Source organism: Cryptomeria japonica, chromosome 10, assembly GCF_030272615.1.
Source record: "Cryptomeria japonica chromosome 10, Sugi_1.0, whole genome shotgun sequence".
Taxonomy (NCBI): domain Eukaryota; kingdom Viridiplantae; phylum Streptophyta; class Pinopsida; order Cupressales; family Cupressaceae; genus Cryptomeria; species Cryptomeria japonica.
In genome coordinates this window covers 197,765,482-197,772,126 of record NC_081414.1, presented here as the reverse complement: position 1 = coordinate 197,772,126, position 6,645 = coordinate 197,765,482, and positions in this window count along the sequence as shown.

The window sequence follows — 6,645 nt, the reverse complement described above, 5'->3', positions numbered from 1 at the left end:
TGAAGTGAATGGTAGCAAAGGTAATTGGAACTTGGAGATAAAGGTAAAGAGGATAGTGTCATGGTAGAGATAATAGACGGTATGTACAACATGTTATCGACACAGATGTTGATCATTGTTGAAGTTTATGTAAGTCAACGAGTTGAGGGATCATTGCAGTAACTCTAGTAGCCTGGATGGATGAGGTTAAGTCTCAGGTGTTATTGGAAAGGACTTGAATAACATGGGTTGGTTCGGTAAGATGATCTTATGAGCATACATATTTATGGGCCAACCAGTTGGATATGTGACTTGCAGATGACATTGTGGTCATGGTGGTAGATGTTACAAGTGTATATATGAGTACCAGTTTAGGATCTGGAAGATCAAAATTAAAGACCAGAGATCTGTGTTTCAAGGGGAGTTCAAGGCCATACTTAAGATTAATATTAGATATACTGAACACAAAAGCTAATCGAGAAAATGCTTGATAATACTAGAAAAGAAATTGCTCATGTGACTATGGGTCATTAGTAGAAAGTAAGAGAAGTTTGGCAAACTAGTAGAACCACATGCACAAGAGAAGAAATTCATTCCTCAACTAGTTTTGAGTGAAAGAAGGAAAGAGAGACCAATGTATGCTATTAAGGGTTGTTTGGCACATGAGCTTTCCATCTTAAAGTGTTGATGGTTGAGATGATGTTGTGCATAATCATCCAAGGGGGAGATGCACCTGACAAAAAGGGGGAGAAAAATTTTTGTTAGTACCCGGTAGATACAAGGAGGAATGTTATTCAGGCAGTGCTCTTTGCCATTGTTGTCAAAGGGGGAGAAAGATACTGTAGTACACCAGACACTACATGTGTTGACATTAATGCCAAAGGGGGATATTTTTTACATTGGGTTGTCATTGATGTCAACCGGTATGAGATGACTACCGATATGAGAAATGTATGTGCAACACTATCATGGAGGAGTACAGGAAGAGATATCTTTGATATCTCTGTGTTGAAGGACACCAGTAAGGTAAGGATGCAAGACACCAGCAAGGTAAGGAAGAGAATGTCATTCAGATGGATGACCACTGGTGTTACTGATACACAAGATAGTGCCTAACTTGTGTGGATGAAAGGAATATGTTACCGGTACAGTGTATCACCGGTAAGGAAAGGATGTCAATTAGTAAGTGTTGTGTTGACATTGGGAAGATAGTGCAACCAAGTGAGTAGCTACCAACCAGAAAACCTCATGACTAGTGTACCTGTAGGATGGGCAAGATGCTTGAGAGGTTGTTTGTGATGAAGAGGAAGAATTCTATCTAAATCACAATAACACCAGAGGTGAAGTTTGTGCAAGCCACCAGATCGCTAGTGTAAGGATAACTAGCAAGATTCCCACTGGATGAAGAAGCTATCATAGGCTAGGTGATAGGTTGACAGAGTATGTTGCCTCTGTGTGGAAGTTGACATATGGAAAACCACTGGGACATATGTCATGTTGAAGATGTATCCTCCCCCCCATAATGTCACACTTGTACCAGTAGAATGATTCCCTGAGATAGATAGGTGATTGAATGTAGAGACCAGAAGTACAAGTGGAAGCCTCCAAAGCATGAGATTAGAAATGCACACTAGATAAGAAATTGAAAACAAGGTGTGCTACTGGGATAATGAAGGAAGAATGAGGAGTTGAGATGGTGTGTTTTTCATCTTGACAAACAAGTTGGGAGGAGAATCAGTTAGATGAAGAAGGATGCTAGTTAGTCTACAAGAATATACATGGTGATATTGGGATGCTGAAGGAAGGATGATACAAAGTAGTTGGAGTGTGATGACTTGGTGTCATTAATGTGTCTCTTTGGCAAGAAGGAAAGTATGTTGTCCATTGGTAGACACATCTATGAGAGTTTGCATTGGTGATAGTTGACATGTTATGTCAACCGGTGAAACATCAGAGAAGAGACAATGAAGATAAGGTTCTCACCTGATGAAGAGGAGTGCAACAAATTGAAGGATAAGGAGAGTTGTTGGTAGTTGATATGGTGCCTGTAAGTGAACATATTCATAGAGGTGTTTCACTGACAGAGCGGTGAAGTGATGACATAAGGGTTACACCACTAGGATAGAAAAGGTGATGGCAAGAAGGATAACTGGCAAGGTGGTTTATGTCGATAGGGTCAGTGAATTGGTATGTGTGTACCAGTTATGTAGGTGGTCGATGACTAAGATGAATCGATAGGGCAGTGTGCCAAGGTGGATACTGACAATAATGCCAGGTGGAGATGAACTGGGGAAATTGCACAGGCCGGTGTAGAGTGACGATGAAGTAGTTGGTCTAGCATTTATAGTGACTACGAAGCTCAAGGGATGTCTGTAGATGGGTTGCGGCTCGAGGCAGGGTGAATATGAGCATTTCCATGGCATGCACTAATTGATGCAGATTGTTTGATGAAGATCAAAGTTGTTGAAGCAATTCATAAAGCCATTAATGGTGATTGTCCAAAGGGTGTGCTGACAGATTGATTGCAGGTTGTTGAAATAGGAAGGCGTGTTCTAGAAGGCATGAAAATGGCGGATATGTGTAGGAAGTCATCTCTAAGTTGTGATCCGATCAGTTTTGATTGGATTCAATGTGTCTCGTGATCAGTGGAGAAAACCCTAACCACCTTTGATTTGAATTGGCTTTTGGTGGGAAGACTGGGCTATAAAGATGCAAGATAAAGAGATTGTTAAGTGTTGTTGAAGAAGAGAAAACGGAATTGTTGTGAAGTGATTGAGTTTTGCATAAGAGAGATAGATCAGTCAGAGTAAAAATAGTAGAATGAAATTAGTGATTGAGTGAGTGAAAGTTAATCCGGTTCAAGGGTTTAACAGAGGGTTAACTGGTATAGTAGCTAGATTGCATCTAAGGAGATAACCGGTAGGTACTTGTATAGGGAGGAAGACAATTGAGAGAACTAAAGAGTAGAGAACTGAGGAGGAGATCCAATAGAGAAAAAGAAGAGTAGAAGTGAATTGGTAGAGGTTACCAACAATGTAGTAGTAGATGAGAGTAGCAGAAGAGTGAACCGGTGTAGAAGAGAAGGTGTCTCACCGGTAGAATGAGGTATATGAAATGGTTACAAGATTCACTTGTACCAGTATGACTAATTTTGTATTTGAAGTTATCATTGTGATCACTGAGTTGTAGATCGGTGCAGGGGTTGTAGCTCCTTTGGGTTGTAGCCCATAAACAGGGTAGGGGTTGGTGCTCCTTTGGGTTAGTTCCCATTAACTAGTAGGGGTTGGTGCTCCTTTGGGTTGGTGCCCTAAATCAGGGGTTGTAACTCCTTGGGTTGGTGCCCTAGATAAGGGATTGTAACTCATTGGGTTGGTGCCCTAAACATTGTAACAAAGTTTCATTATGAGGCTAGATTGGAGGAGTAGACTCCAACAACATTGCTCACTGATTTTTTTCTCATCTTGGGTTTTCCTCATACATGCTGGTGTTATGTGATGATCCTTTGTGTGTGATTGCATTTGTGATTAATTCTCCCTTCTAGCCCATAAGTCTGCATTGTGTTAGATCCCATAATAGGTATACACACATAAGCTAGTTAAAGAGAAAAAAGTTTAGGAACCACTTATTCACCCCCCTCTCAGTGGTGCATTGTGTCTAACAATTTGTATCAGAGCGTAGGTACCCTGTTTATCAAGATTTCTCTCCCTTGGGTAGATCTTGTCTAGGACATAATGGTTAAGTGTGAATCACTTCCAGCTCCTATATTTGATGGGTCAAAATATACCATGTGGAGTTATAGAATGGAAGTCTATTTGTCTGCCTTAGGCTATGATGTCTAGATGAAAGTTGTTAATGGTCTCCAGTAGACTCCAACAACATTGCTCACCAAGGTTTTTCAAATCTTGGGTTTTCCTCATACATGCTGGTGTTATATGATGATCCTTTGTGTGTGATTGCATTTGTGATTAAGTCTCCCCACTAACTAGTAAGTCAGTGTCATGTTAGATACCATAACCGGTATACACACATAAGTTAGTTAAAGAGAAAAAAGATTAGGAACCATTGATTCACCCCCCTCTCAGTGTTGCATTGTGTCTAACATGGTTTACAACCATAAGTTGTTTTATTTTTATTATGATTCATATGAAATGCTTCTAGTATCTTCCAATATGTAGTTATGATTAGTTTTGAGGTAACGGAGACTGTTTTAAAATTTTCAACTGTGAAGATGGCTCTTATACTATAGAGTAGAAAAAATAAAAAAATAATCTAAAGATTTACATTACAAATTAAAATAAAGGGGTATTATTTTATCATTATTTGGTTAATTTATCACATCTAATGTATCTACTTTAAAAAACTATTATTTTTATATTATCAAAATAACTTCCCACCTAACTAACTTAATAACTACATTATTAAATGCAAACCTTAATTCCCTGACAACTCCCTCTTAAGGTTTGCATTGTGAAAAAAGAAAAACAAGAAAAAATTATATCAACATCAACCTAAACTTCTCTGTCAAGGTAAATGTCTTAATTATCCGACTCTTCTTAAGCATCAGCCTAAACTTCTTTTCCTAAGAAAATGTTTTGATTATCCAACACTCATAAACATCAACCTCAACTCCTCATATTTGGACAAATGTTTTGATTACCCAACTCTGCATCAACATAAACCCAAACTTCTCATGTCTAGACAAATGTTTTGATTATCTAATCAACACTAAACTATCCATAGCCACTCTACATATTCAACTATCCACATACCAACATGTCACCAAGTTTGTGGATTTAACTATTCACAAACCAACAAATAAATGCATGCCCCCTCTTTCTATTGAAAGGATTAGAAACAATTGATAGCCCTGAAAACTGATTGCATAAAAATTCAAATTTTAGCCCAAAACATTGATTTTTAGGTTGATACTTTCATCCTCTGAGAACATTTCAAGGCTTAGGGTTTAAGAGCTATCAAAATTTCTTATATTTTGTGAGGAAAACCCTAGAAATGATATATTTTGCAATTACTTTTTTGCACTTAAACTAAGGGTACCCTTTCCATAAACGGGGCCATTTTTCCCTAAGGCAAAAGTTGGTAAATCGGTTCATAAGATAATATTTCTTAAGTCAAGTTCATAAATTCCTTATTACCAGCCCCCTTTTATTTAAGGCTGCACTTATTTTTCCTAAGTCCGGCAAGTGCTAAATACCCCAACCACCTGTTAAAGAATGGACAAAACTAACAGCAAGCGCTTCCCCACAATCAAATATGTGAGGATTTTAATGATCACGGTATCACGAGATGATGTTGCATGTTATTAGCAAAACCAGAAGGGTTAGTAGAAAAACCGACAGGGTTAGTAGCACAACCGGTTGAAAGCTTTGTAATACCAGTTCATAAGCGGTAAAGTCCGGTCTACTAATAGTTTCATTAATTTGCACATGTTCAAAATGAATGAGGATGTTTTATCCTAAGGAGAAAGGTGCGCGTATTTTAAGTCTTGAGGGAGTTGGCGGGTAGTATGCACAATGGTAAATATCAAATAGATCGGATGGCCCTCGTGTTCTCGCAATGGAATTTGCGTAGTGTTTAAGAACCGCGGTATCATGAGATGATACCACGTATCTTTGTTTATTCAGAAGGACTTGTAGGAAGGTTGCTGACAGAGTTTGAACGAAGGATGATATGGCACTGCCTAGTCAGAATTTTGCGGGTCCACAAATACAGTTGGAAGATCAAACTGCTAAGTTGGCAGAGAATGACCGTTAGATTCTCCAGGTTAGATGAGATCTACCGCTGAATTTTAAATGAGAAGTTTGGAGGGATTTCTGAAGGCACCGATTATATATAGCTCGTGGGAAAGGGAAAAAAGAATGGGATTCAAAATTGTCGATTTAGGTTTGATTTGATAGTCAAAGATGATAACTTAGAGATGTGAAAGGATTTGGATAAGGTTTTATTACAGGTGTGATGAATAATGAGTTCTTTGACGAATTTAGAGATTTTTTTGTCGACCTAAAATCTTGAAGCTACAGATTGTACACTGAAAAGAGAGACAAGATCAGAATAAAATCACTTGCATTAGATGAATTTTGACAAAGAATGTAGTGGATGTGATATGCATGATTTCTAGTGTTCGTGACTGGCAAAGTGAATTGAAAATATCAAAGTGATGATGTTTCTAGAAATAACCATTACTTGACGGAGTATGGTCCAGCTATAAATACAACAAGGTGGTGACCAAATTGGTAGAAGAGTATGAAACCTTTTCATTTTCTTGGTGTAGTTTCTTTTCTTGCAGAAGAAATGATGTTTGAGCAAGTTTATGAATGGAGTCGTTACATATTTTATGACACTGGATGGATGATCTTTCTCTGGTTTGAAGTTTTTCATTGCCAGAGGCAATGCGAAAGCTCAGGGGATTACTAGAGGGGGTGTGAAACCCTTTTGGTTTCAACAAAAGTCACCTCTGGCCTATTTCCCGCCCTTACTCTACATTTCGTTGGCAGAGTGTTTTAGGAGGAAGCTCATAGGGAACTCAAAGATGGGTTTGACTTTGGGAGGAGTGGCATCTAGTCTTCTTTGCAACAACGGAGAAGCTACAAGGCCTTCTCAACAAATTCTATTTACTCCCAAGCTCCTCTTTCCATTTTCTCTGATCCA